Genomic DNA, 14,575 nt, shown 5'->3' with positions numbered 1-14,575 from the left:
CAGGTGAGTTCTAAGTTGACTCATGCATGTACGTTATTCATATAGAGAATTACTTGTAGGAAATTCATTGAACTACAAATCTGAAACCATGAAAACTATTGTATGCTTACTTGATAGGGAATCTAATAACTCAAGTATGTGATGATTGGTGAATGATTACTGAAACGTTGAAGTGTTTGAAGAGTATCTGATAACTCATGTATGTCTAGGTTGTATTCTATGAGATTTGTGTTCTGTTGGGTGTATGTTACTGAATTAAAATGTTAGGCTTAGATTGTGTCAGTGTATGAAGAGTCTGTAAAATGAGTTTGTTTCTGTACACCGTGATGTAATAAAGTCCTTCAGGATAAAAAAAATACGAACTCTAATATGAAACATTGAAGGAAAAGCACATGGCCATGGCATACTCTGAAAAGATCTATTCAATGGCATCTTACCTAGTGGGGTTCTCTGTGTGTTGATAACTCTTGAAAAGAGCTATAATTCATGCCTTTAGATTTGGTCATTTGTCTGTACTTAAGTGAACTTAGCTTCATTTTAGGATATTATTTTAGCATTTTCAGACCATTGCATAAGAATCTTGAACGGTGCTTAAATATTATTATTTTTTACTTTTAATTGCATATGGAAAGCTTGTGCAGGTTGAGGAACAAGAGATAAAGGAGTGAAGGCTTACCGGGGTAAAAGGCTTTACTTGTACCAGAAAAATCTGCCAAAAAAAAGAGAAGATAATCCTGGGCTGTTGGTTTTTATCATAGAAAAAAGAATTTAAAAAGAATATAATCTTGGGTTTTTGAAAAAAGAATTTAAAAAGAGGAGAAGATAAACATGGGATTTACCCTAGGAAAAAACCTATAAAAATGCAAAGGAGGAACCCCAAAAAGACGAAAAAGAGGAAGAGATTCTTAGGAAACAATAGAGTGTAGCGGCTAAGTAGAGATGAAAATAGGAAGAAGACGAAAAAGGAATCATTTTACACGTGACAAGTTTTTGGCATCATTGCCTCGGATCGACAATTTGGTGAAACTTGGTTTGGTTATTTAACTTAATTCCATTAGTTTTATTTAACTTAGTTTAATTTAATCTTTATAGATTTGCTGACAGAAGAGGTATTCCTGCTGCTAAAGAGTATACTTTTAACCTAGAGATCGATAGAACTTTGCGAAGAAGGCGAAAAAAATTGAGAAATATGGCTAAAAACAGGAATGATCCTAGTTTCAATGAAAATCCAAATGGTTGTAGTCTCAACCAAAATCCAAATGGCCAAGATGCTAATCCTCCCATTCGATGTGTGATAGATGACCAAGACAGACCAATTCAAGAGCATATTTTCTCGATGATGGATGATTTGAATCCAGGGATAGTTAGACCAATCATACAGGCTCAGCAATTTGAACTAAAATCTGTAATGTTTCAGATGTTGAAAACAGTAGGGCAATTTAGTAGACTACCCACTGAAGATCCAAGACTGCATTTAAGAATTTTTCTAGAAGTCTATGACTCATCTAGATAATAGGGTGTCCATGCAGACACTCTGAGGCTTAAGTTATTTCCATATTCTTTAAGAGATCGTATAAGAGCGTGGCTGAATACTTTACCATCGGGAACAGTGGCATCATGGAATGATCTTTGCCAAAGATTTTTGCTACGGTATAATCCCCCAAATATGAATGCCAAGCTTAGAAATGACATCACGTCTTTTTGGCAATCAGAGGATGAAACACCATATGAAGCTTGGGAATAATTTATAGATTTAATTTGAAAATGTCTGACGCATTGGTTTCAACACTAGACACAGATGAAGATATTTTATAATAGATTGAATGCACATACAAGGATGGTAGTTTATGCATTTTCCAATGGTACATTTTTGGATAAAACTTATAATGAAGCATATGAGATCCTGAAAAAGATTGCCAACAACAATTATCAGTATCCAACCACGAGAGTTGGGACAAGTAATAGAGTTGTCGGTACCATCGAGCTTGATGCAATCAGTTTTTTAACGGCCCATGTATATTCTCTAGCTAATATGATTAAAATAATGAAAAATCCAACTATAGTTCATGACATCAAAGAAGTCGAGCTAGCATGTGTTTATTGAGATGAAGATGTGTTTGAAAAATGCCCATCAAACTCAGCGTTAGTATACTACATGGGTAATTTCAACCGGAATAATAATCCCTATTCTAACACATATAATCCAGGGTAGAAGCAACATCCAAACTTTAGATGGAATAATCAAGGTTCAAGGAATTTTGACAATGCTGCAAGATAGAATGCCATCAGTGCACTACCTGATTATATTCAACCTATGCCGCGGCAAAATGTGCAACAAAGTCACGCATCATCATCTATTGAAGACTTGTTGAAAGAATATATGGCCAAGAATGATGTCGTATTTCAGAGTCAAGCTACATCTCTACGAGCTCTTGAGAATCAAGTGGGGAAAATAGCGAATGCTTTAAATTTGAGGCCACAAAAAGCATTGACAAGCGATACTGGGAATTGAAGAACATAATGGAAGGAGCAGTGCAAGGCCATCACTCTTAGAACTAGGACCCAATTGAAATAAGTTGTTCAAGATGCCACGGTAGAAGAAGACAAATCCAACCGCAGTCAGGAAAATATCTCAGAACCTACTGAATGACAGACAGCACTTAAAAAGGGTACACTTAGAAATGTTGTGACAAAATCAGATCATGTTACCAATAAAAATGCCACAACAAAATAATATCAGCAATCTGAAGGACGACCACCTTTACCTTTTCCTTAGCTATTTTAGAATTCTAAACAAGATATTCAGTTTAAAAGGTTTTTAGATGTTTTGAACCAAATCCACATCAACATAACATTAATGGAAGCTTTGGATTAGATGCCCAATTATGTGAAATTTATGAAAGATATATTGTCGAAGAAGCAAAAATTGGGAGAATTTTAGATTGTTGCTCTCACTAAAAGGTGCACAGGAATGTTGAAGAATAAATTACCTCTAAAGTTGAAGGACCCAGGGAATTTCACTATCTCATGTTTCATTAGAAATCATTCTATTGGTAAGGCGTTATGTGATTTAAGAGAAAGTATAAATCTAATGCCTATGTCTATTTTCAGGATGCTAGGAATTGTGAAAGCAATGCCTACTACGGTTACATTGTAACTGGTTGATCGATCCTACGCTCATCCGGAAGGTAAAATTGAAGACGTACTGGTAAGGGTAGATAAATTTATATTTCTTGCAGATTTTCTTATTTTAGAATGTGAAGTTGACCATGATGTGCCAATTATTCTAGGAAGACCTTTTCTTGCTATTGGCAGAACTTTAATTGATATGCAGAATGATGAACTAACTATGAGGATGAATGATTAGTAGATCACGTTCAATGTATTTAATGCACTGAAATGTGCTAATGAAAATGAAGAATGTCACGCCATTGACTTGATAGGAGCAGCAGTGAAGGAAGAGTTCACAAGATTTTGCCACAGCAATTCTGGCAGTGATGAAGATTCATTTGAGCGGAAACCCTTGTGCACTTTACTGAAGCAAAATAGACCTTTCAATTTTGATGAACAATGCTTGGTAACTCATGTATATCCGCATGGAGTTGTTGATGTCAGAGACATGAAAACGGGGGTTACATTTAAAGTTAATGGACAACACTTGAAGCACTACTGGGGTGCTCATGTAGAGTGAGACAAACAGTCCATTCATCTTCAAGATATTTAACTTCAAGATCTTGAAAATTATTTTTATTTTAATTTTATTTTGTCAATTTAAATTTCTCTTAGTTATTTCATTTCCTTTGTTTAATAAATTACAGGAATGGAAGGGGTCAGTCACACAGAACCCATTGACATGAATCCTGCCAATGAAAAGAATGCACCCAAAGCACCGAAGGAAGAACCAGAGAAAACAGAGTCTGTCAGCATTGAGATTGGTCGTGAGGATGAATACGAAGTAAATCTCTCAGCTGCACCACTAGTGGACAGCACTGTGGTTGTTCCACCTCTTTCTATTGAACCGATGACTGAACAGGATAGTGAGATTGATAGGATTATTAATGAACTCACCATATTTGATAATGAAGAGGAGGATATACCACTCAATTTACTTAAAAAGTCAATGTGTTATAAGATGAGTGCACGAAAGACCACTCGCTGCAATTAAAATACCACCATTCAGTTCCAAGCCAAGGAAGTTTTCTTTCCCTATCTCATGCATTTTACTTCTTTTGCCATGACATTTTCTATGCATATCTATCTTTTGTTTCCTATTACATATCTGTACATGCATTGACAACAATGCATCCCTTAGGTTTGGGGGTGTATTGTGCATCTAGACTGCATTAGATATTTATTGAGCATGCGTGTTTTAGTATTTTGTTCATTTTCCATTCATTTTGCCATAGCACACATAATTGCAAAAAAAAAATTTAGACTGTGATGAGTGTATGTTTTTCTGTGATGTTCAATGAGGAGTTTAATTCTTCTATAAACTTATAAAGTTGTAACAATGGATTAGGCGACGTTAGCTTAGGATAGTTTGCTTGTAAATTGATCCCTAAAATTAGGATATCATAACTTCGATTACAATTGATCTATAGTAAGTTTCATTTGATAAACTTAGAGACTCTTAAAGCTATTTGGTAACATAGAAATACTCAATAATGAATAAAGTGGCAATGTCTAAGAAAATTCTTTAAAAAAATACCATCAAAAACTCCAATGCTTAGAATTGTCGAGTACGCCAGCATCATTTTGTTTGTTCCATCGTGCTATTGACTAGAAGGGTGAGTTTAAGTAAGAGTGTGTAATAAAAAAAATTAGGGGCACTCCACTGTAGTAATGGGTTGAGAAGCTAAAAGGGTAGTTGTTTGCTCTATCCATCTTTTTAGTCAAAAGCTTTAGCTTTATGAGTGAGTATTCAAATCGTGACATGACTGGGTATTCAGCAATTTATTGTATGCCCCATTGCAATTGTCAAGTCAAAGAATCATGTGACGAGCTAAATCCCCTAGTAAGAAAAGAGAAAAAAAAGGCATAATAAATGGATATGTATGTATTTGAGTATGTATAAGGCCAGATGAAAAAAAAAGAAGGAAAAATGAGTTAGCTAAAAGATAAATTAAGTAAATTACAAGGTACATGCTATAGTGAAAATTGAATGAATACTTTCTGCACTGTCTTTGCTAAATAAGCTTATGAAACTTGATCAAATTTTTAGACATTGAAGATTGCTGAGAACTGAAGAACAAAATGTTCTCTTAAGGGTCTCACAATGCAAAGGTGATTATGTTGCTATGGCAATTAGTACATTCATGCATTCATGCATATCTTGCTTGAAGACAAGCAATAACTCAAGTTTGGGGGTGTGATAACTCTTGAAAAGAGTTATAATTCATACCTTTAGACTAGGTCAATTGTCTGTACTTAAGTGAACTTAGTTGTATTTTAGGATATTATTTCAACATTTTTAGAACATTGCACATGAAACTTGGACGGTGCTTAAATATTATTATTTGTTACTTTTAATTACATGTGGAAAGGTTGTGCAGGTTGAAGAACAAGAGATAAAAGAGTGAAGGTTTCCTGGGGCAAAAGGTTGAAAATTTTGTCAGTACAAATGTTGTGGTAATTCTAGGAAGACCAAGTCAACACTCAACACAAACCATTTTCATCCCAACTATACTTGTACTAGAAAAATCTACCTAAAAAAGAGGAGAAGATAATCCTGTGCTATTGGTTTTTATCCTAGAAAAAAGAATTTAAAAAGAAGAAAATCTTGGGTTGTTGAAAAAAGAATTTTAAAAGAGGAGAAGATAAACATGGGATTTACCCTAGGAAAAAGCCTATAAAAATCCAAAAGTGGAACCCCAAAAAGAAAAACAAGAGGAAGAGATTCTTAGGCAAAAATAGAGGATAGCGGCTAAGTAGAGACAGAAAGAGGAAGACGAAAGCAGTCCCTCGCAGCCATCGCAGTACATTGTGCCACTGGAGTGTGAACTGGACACGCGAAAGCTGTCTTCCTGAAGTCTTCTGTATTTTTTACTTTGTTCTTATGTGAATTGAATGATGAAAATGGTGTCAGATGTTATTTTGGTTTTGAATTTTATGAGCCAACCTATGAGCTAAATCTCATAGGGTTGGGATTACATGATGAAACTTTTATTTTATTTAATGGTTGAAGCACAAATCCGAATCAATTTACTATTTCATTCAATTGTTTTATTTTTAATTTTATGTGTGCAATCCCTAGACATAGATGATTGTGCAGCATGTCCATAAACTAATCTAATTCTGAAAAGGTTAAAGTATTTAGACCAAAATTGAATGATATGAGCAATTACTCGATCGATACTTGCAGTAAACTCTAGACATAGAGCAGCGTTCATACAGAAGGAAAATAGTGCAGGGTACCATATTAAAAGCTCACAAACACGGGCAAGGTAATTTGAGGTTTTTACTCTCGAAAGAAACAGACCATTTTAGAACACTTCTGAGTAGTAAACTGAGTATGATTTTGCTGAGGAATTATTGACAGTAAAGGTAGATTCTTAGTAATCTCGACCTTCCAAATTGACATCATATATCATTTATTCTTTGTCATCATATCTTTACCATATCATTCTTCGTTATTTACTTGATCATTTACATAATATTCTCATAGTGCCTCTCATAATTTCCATTACATCTCTACTTTCGTTTTGCCATAGCATTTCTAGTTATTCATTAATTCCACGTGTTGCTTACATCATTACTCCACTAATTGCCACTGTATATTTATCATTGAATTTGCCATAGCATTAATCGTATTTTATTATAATAACTTGACAACTTTTGTGCCTCAATCAGATCCTCATGAAACCGATACTCACTCATCATTTTATTACTTGATTCGACATGTATACTTGCATAAAATCGCATATCCTTTTACATGCGACATGTGTCCCAAGGAGAAGATGGACAAACCTTACTCTATGTGAGTTTAGGCAAATCCATATCGCAAACACGACAGTTTTTTATATCTCTATGGCACACTCTGGAAGGAATGCCTTTATGGCATACTCTGGTCGAATCGCCTTGGTGGTGTATTCTCTATGTCTACTTGTATGGCGTATTCTGTTAAGCCTATATGGTGTGAACTGATAGGATTTTTTGGTAAGACTTGAATCTGAATGATTGACCTTATGGTAGGATATGAGTGAATCCTATTAGTTTTGTAATAAGAGTGACCAAGATAAGGCATTGATATGTTGCGGGTTAATAGTTGAATAAATCTTAAGGGTTTCTACAAAAAGAGATGTGTATCAGTATGTTAAGAAGGGTATCTATCATTACGATTTGTAAGTATTAAAGGTGAGTTGTATTTTAACTTCATCTACAATCATTCTAAATATGAGTCAATGTTATCTTGAATTATGGGTTTCTGATATAACATGATATGGGTTCCATCTGAATGGACTATGTTGTGAGCTATCAGTAGGAAAACTGTGTGGCACTGAATCAGGGTACGTCTTATTGTGAATTAAAGGCATTAAATTATGTGTAAGTATTCGCCAAGCCTATATGTTTCCACCCGCGATAAATGTCAGTTAACATCTGTTGAAATAAGTGCATGGGTTAAGACATGGGTTCTCGGAAGTGGACTATAAGGATATGTTATGCTAAAAAAGTACTAGGGGACTAAGGATTTATGAATTGAATGGAAGGATCTCTTAGTTGACCAGATAAAGAAGACTTGGTTTGATAAGATCAAGATAATTGGCATATAAGAGAATGATAAAACTGTAATAGTATTAGTCAAAATAAAGGACGTAGAATAATGGTTAACTCGTAATATTTTTCAGAATATATCGAAGCATCCGTCAAGGAATGGTTATCATTCAACTCACTAAGTACTCATGTACTTACGAGATTTAGTATTTTCTTTTCAAGCATTTGTGAAAAGGCTTCGTCTGAAGGGACAACATCAGGAGTACACCAAGTTGGTCGTGAGGTAGGCTATTATGTATTCAGTGGATTTTGCGGCGCAGTTTGAATACGCCTTTTGAGTTTTTTATAAATAAAATTCTAACTTGTAAAGATTTGTATCAAGAATGTTGCAATCAAATATATTTTAAATACTTCTCTATTTTTTTATAATAAGTATTTAATTAAAATGCCACCGAACATGTTTAAAGAAATAGAAAACTGTAAATTGTTTTGGCTAATGATTAAGTTTTCTGTAGTAACACCTAAAATTTTGACCCAGTGAATCAGGTCGGGTTTGGGGCGCTACAATACGTAAACCTCTTGTTTGGTCACGTATATGAGTTCATAGCCATATCGTCAATAATTTGACAGTCTCGCTCATATGTGTGGTTCATTAAAGCACCTCTGAATGCTCCATCCACTGCGGATCTTATATTGTTGTCTAAATCATTATAAAATATTTTCATTTGAAGCCACTCTTGCATTCTGTGATAGGGACACATCCTCAACAGTGACTTGAATCAATCCCAAGCTTCATATAGATTTTTTCCTTCAAATTGCTTGAAGTTGGCAATCTCTCGGAGGAGTTGAATGGATCTACTAATCTGGAAAAATTTATGTAAAAAATTTCATGCTAATTCATCCAATAAGGTGATGGAACCTGGTTCCAATGAGTTTAACCAATCAACAGCATGGTCACATAAAGAAAAGGGGAAAAATCGAAGACACACTGCATCATCAGTTACCTCATTGTATTTGAAAGTGTCACATAATTAGAGGAATCGCTTCAGGTGATTGTTTGGATCTTCCATCATGTTTCCTCAAAACTTCAAGGTGTTTTGGATCATTTGGATCGTTTCCGTCTTGATCTCAAAATTATTGGAGTTTATCGTCGATCGTTTAATTCTGCCTTGTACAACATCGAGTGTTGGTAGTGCAAACTCACGCAATGTTCTTTGAGCCATCAGTAGCTCTCCACAAATATGGGCTTGTGGTTCAAGTGGATCGTCAAATAAAAGATTTTCTCAAGCTAAATCAGTTACCGCAGGTGAATCGTTTTGCATGAATTGACAGTTGCCTCTCAATAGTCTCTTCAGATCATGATATGGCTCGATTTGAGTACTTCCACTTCGGCTCATAAACTGAAAAAAAAAAAGAAAAACAATATTTTTGATATATTCAGTAAAATTTAAAATTAAAAAAATATCTAAAATCTTTAAGGTTCCTATTTATCTTACTAACTGTAGATAAATAAATTTAGATTCATCAATGTCAAAACCTCCCCGGCAACGACGCTAACAACTTGAGTGCCTCCAAACATGAAAATGTTTAGAGTATAAATCATGAAAATAAAATTATATAAAATCAATATGGTATCTATAAGTGAACATGTCAAATTCTAATATACATGTGTGTTACAACGAAACACTAAAAAGTATTCCAAGGATTGTACCTAATGGAAGTTGAATTAAATCTAAAAATATTATTATCTATAGCAGTAGGTCTAAATAGTAATTATTAAAAATCTTATTATGACAATCAATATTAAAGATTAAGATAAGAAAATAATATTAAGAATCGAAACTGCGCAAATAACGTTAACAAACGAAAATCCCTCGAATAATAGACAAAAGATTAACTCGCTTCAATGGTTGTAATCAACTTCAGACTTAAGGGTTTTATGAGAAGATTAATTATTACCTAGACAATATTACTTCTTGGCCTCTACTGCCTAACTAATCAACCAGTACATGCTTACCTCTCAGCCTCACTTTCCTAACTAGGATAAATACATGATTTACTCGGTAACCTCGTCTCTCGATCTGTTTACCTATATTACTTCCTAGGGTCGTGAAGCCTAGGGTTTAAGAACACATGCATTCACACCAACTATGTAACACCCCGTACCCGAGTCCGTCGCCGGAGTCGGACACGAGGGGTTTGCAGACTTAAATCACTTCTTTGCACAATCCATTTTAAAATTTTCCAGGCAAGCTGGCTAACTGCGTCACTGTCACCTTAAAAATCATATCTTGAGTTTTACAATTCGAAAATAAGCTTCGTGATTTTTCCCTGAAACTAGACTCATATATACATCTACAAATTTTTTTCTAGAATTTTTGGTGGGCCAATTAGTACAGTTTATTAGCCAAAGTCTCCCATGTTACAGGGATCGACTACATTGACCTTTGCGCATTACGACTTGGATATCTCCCTGTACAGGGCTTTAATACTGATGTCGTTTGTTTCTATAGAAACTAGACTCAAAAAGGAATCTATTCATATATGGCATGACTTCTAATTATCTCTGGTTAATTTATAATGAATTTCCAAAGTCGGAATAGGGAATCCAGAAACTGTTCTGGCCCTGTCTCACGAAAACTTTAGCATCTCATAATATACTGTTCATATGAATGTTTCGTTACTTTCCTATGAAAATAGATTCATCAAGGTTCGTTTGCATAATTTATTCACTATTTAATTCCATTCCTACTATTTTTAGTGATTTTCCAAATCTACATCACTGCTGCTGTCAGCATCTGCCTTTAAGGTAGACTTTACCTATTTCATAGTTTCCATGATTCAACTAGCCCTTTTAGCATAAATAGCACAAATTATGATAGTGATTAACCATTCCCATGGCCAATCCTTGTTAAGCATATCCATACCAAATGAGTATAACATTATGCTCAAACATATATAAGCTATTTTCGCATGGCTATCCAAAATTATACAAATCCAAAGGGTCCATGACCCACAACAAAAAGGGTAGTCCTATACATGCCATTTCGAAGTTCAACCAAAATTGTACCAAAAGGGGGCTTTGATAGTGTGGGCGACTTCGACTTCAAAATCCCGAGTCCGATAGCTGAAGAACCAAAATCTATAAAATAGAGAATCAAAGAAACGGAGTAAGCATTAAATGCTTAGTAAGTTTTGAGCAAAGAATTTAGACACAACCAAAGTATAGCATTCATGTAGCTAAACGGATAATTTCATATGCACAAATTTTCAATATCATACTTACTTCACATTACCAACCCTTTTATCCATACACAAAGATCAACTTAGCCAAAGGCCGGTAGCTCATTTATCAACTGAGCGAATACTTATTTGTAAGGGCTCAACTAATTCAAAGCACATACGAAACATACCTCAATGTTGGGATGTTACAAGCGTATTAACCGAAATTTTTACAGCAAGATCGTTCATTCCCGAATCACGTACCTTCGGAATTTAACCGGATATAGCTACTCGTTCAAATGCCTTCGGGACATAGCCCGGCTATAGTAACTCGCACAAATGCCTTCGGGACTTAACCCGGATTTAGTAACTCGCACCAATGCCTTCGGGCTTAGCCCGAAATTAGTAACTCGCACCAATGCCTTCGGGCTTAGCCCGGAATTAGTAACTCGCACAAATGCCTTCGGATCTTAGTCCGGATATGGTCACTTAGCACAAAGCCTTCGGGACTTAGCCCGGACATCATTCGAATAACCGTGCACATTTAACAATAAATCATGACACATTCGTATTTCATTTTCATTAGCGAAACTCAAACACAAGACACTTATCACTCTTGCAATTTCGGCTCAATAGCCACACACAAAGAGCATGATTTTGATTTGCTTAAAACATGATCTAATCAAATCATAATTTAAGCTCTATTACTCAAGAACTTACCTCGGATGTTGTCGAACGGTTTCGACGGCTATTCGACCACTTTTTCCTTCCCTTTATCGGATTTAGTTCCCCTTTGCTCTTGAGCTTAATTCAAACAAATTTAACTCATTAAAGTCTCATTTTGCTAGCTTATGGCCGAATATGACAAGGAGTTTGATAGGTCATATGGCCACCTTTTAGCTCAAATACACAATGGTCATACGCATTTTTAATCACATCAAGCAATTTAATACAATTCATTCGAACATCAAAAGAGAAGCTCAAGGTACTTAGCCCATATATACATTAGACACTAGAGTCACATATGTACGAAATCACGAATCGAATTCAACATACTAGCTAATATTTCCCCTTAGCCGAATTTTCTAAGTCAAGCTAAAGCCATCAATAGGCTACCTATGGCCGAACATACACATAACTTATGTACTTATTCATGTGGCCGAACATACATGTTTATGTTGGGGCCGATTGCATCACAACACCATACCATTTCAATTTTTGGTCATGGTTAAACAAAGAACTTAATGTCTCACTCAAAAATGCTAAAAAGAAGATTCAAGAATCATCAATCCACCATCACATGCACCATTACAAAGCTTCACTTTTAGCATGCAAATGATATCAACACCAATCCACCTTGGCCGAATATCATCTCCATGACATAGTAAATATTTGAACCATGGGTTATCTAGAACTCAAGCTAACTACTAAAACATGCATGCATCTCATGGAACATCATCAAACATACCTTAGTCTATCAAACCACCATAGCCGATTTCCTCAAAGCTCTTTTTCCTTCTTTTTCTTTCTCCTATTCGGCCAAGAACAACATGAGAGCTTTTCTCTTCTTTTCTCTTTTTTTTTCTCTTTTTTTTGGTCATGCATGAGAATGATGAACACATTTTTTTCTCTTTGTTTTCTTCCTTCAATTTCTTATTAGTTTATTGCCCATGCTTCTTATTTTATTCTTCCATTAACACAACATGTTTCATGACATGTTTTGCCCATGCTTCTTATTTTATTCTTCCATTAACACAACATGTTTCATGACATGTTTTGCCCATGCTTCTTATTTTATTCTTCCATTAACACAACATGTTTCATGACATGTTTTGCCCATCATCCCTTGTCATGGCCGGCCACTAGTACTTAAATGGGGGAAATTGACATGCAAGTCCACCCCTTTGATTACATGCACTATTAGGCCACTTGCATTTGCCTAGCACATTTCTAAATTTTCTCACATAAGTCCTATCAACTAAATTCACATGCAATTAATTAAATCGAAGCTTAAAACTTTCACACATTTATATTCACATATTTTAGGCAATAATTATCACATTCAAATAATTTGGTGACTCGGTCTAGCGGTCCTGAGACCGCTTTCCGACTAGGGTCATTTTAGGGCTGTCACAACTCTCCCCCACTTAAGAAATTTTCGTCCCCGAAAATCTTACCGGTAAATAGGTTTGGGTATCGTTCTTTCATCGAGCTCTCGGTTTCCTAAGTAGCTTCCTCGATCCCGTGTTTGAGCCATAACACCTTTACTAACGGAACCCTTTTGTTTTGCAACTCCTTCACTTCACGAGCTAGGATACGCATCGGTTCTTCTTCATAACTCATATCGGCTTGAATTTCAACCTCTGATGGGCTAATTATGTGCGATGGATCAGATCTATAGCGTCGAAGCATCGAAACATGAAAGACGTCGTGAATCTTTTCAAGTTCAGGGGGCAAAATCAATCGATACGCAACTGGACCAACCCGTTCGGAGATTTCGTACGGCCCAATAAATCTCGGACTCAACTTGCCCTTACGGCCAAATCTGAGTACCTTTTTCCAAGGCGAAACTTTAAGAAACACTTTATCTCCCACCTGATATTCAATGTCTTTTCGTTTCAAATCCGCATACGATTTCTGACGATCTGTGGCTGCCTTCAGACTTTCACGGATTACCTTTACTTTCTGTTTAGCATCTTTAATCAAATCAACTCCGAAAATTTTACTTTCACCGAGCTCGGTCCAAAACAATGGTGTACGGCATTTACGACCGTACAAAGCCTCGTAAGGTGCCATCTTAATACTTGATAGAAAACTGTTGTTGTAAGCGAATTCAATCAAAGGTAAATACCGTTCCCATGAACCGCTGAACTCGAGGATGCAACATCTCAACATATCCTCAAGTATCTGAATTATCCGCTCGGATTGACCATCGGTTTGGGGGTGAAAAGCGGTGCTAAAGTGCAGCTTGGTACCCAAAGCTTCTTGCAATTTCTTCCAAAATCGCGAGGTGAATCTCGGATCTCTATCCGACACGATAGAAATAGGTACCCCGTGTAATCTCACAATCTGAGAAATATACATTTCAGCTAGTTTATCCAATGAAAAATCCGTACGTACGGGGATAAAGTGAGCCGACTTAGTCAGTCTATCCATAACAACCCAAATGGCATCTTTCTTACTTGCCGATACTGGCAACCCAGATACGAAATCCATCGTGACTCGATCCCATTTCCATTCAGGTACCATGATTGGCTGGAGTAAACCCGTAGGCACTTGATGTTCCGCCTTTACTTGCTGACATATTAAACACTTCGAAACAAAATCGGAAATGTCTTGTTTCATACCATGCCACCAAAACTGGCGTCTCAGATCGTTGTACATTTTCGTACTCCCCGGGTGAATTGACATTCGGCTACAATGGGCTTCGTTCAGAATCATCGAAATGAGTTCTGAATTTCTTGGAACACACAACCGACTTCTGAACCTCAAACAATCGTCATCATCAATTTGAAATTCAGATTCCATATTCGGAACACATTCAGCCCGTTTTGCAACCAATTCATCGTCAACTTTCTGAGCTTCACGAATTTGATGAATCAATAATGGTTTGGCCTTTAATTCAGCTACTAACACATTGTCG

General features: G+C 35.9%; 1 non-coding gene across 1 annotated transcript; it reads right to left on the bottom strand.

The window, feature by feature from the left end:
- Nucleotides 1–1,675: 1,675 nt before the first annotated feature.
- Nucleotides 1,676–1,782, bottom strand: LOC121218937 (small nucleolar RNA R71). The gene has a single exon (XR_005915418.1). It is a non-coding gene; the product is annotated as a small nucleolar RNA R71 (small nucleolar RNA).
- Between the last annotated feature and the right edge of the window lie 12,793 nt (nucleotides 1,783–14,575).

The sequence above is a fragment of the Gossypium hirsutum genome, chromosome D06 (genome assembly GCF_007990345.1).
Source record: "Gossypium hirsutum isolate 1008001.06 chromosome D06, Gossypium_hirsutum_v2.1, whole genome shotgun sequence".
Taxonomy (NCBI): domain Eukaryota; kingdom Viridiplantae; phylum Streptophyta; class Magnoliopsida; order Malvales; family Malvaceae; genus Gossypium; species Gossypium hirsutum.
The sequence above is the reverse complement of the archived record's forward strand: the minus strand, read 5'-3'. Positions and strand labels throughout refer to the sequence as shown.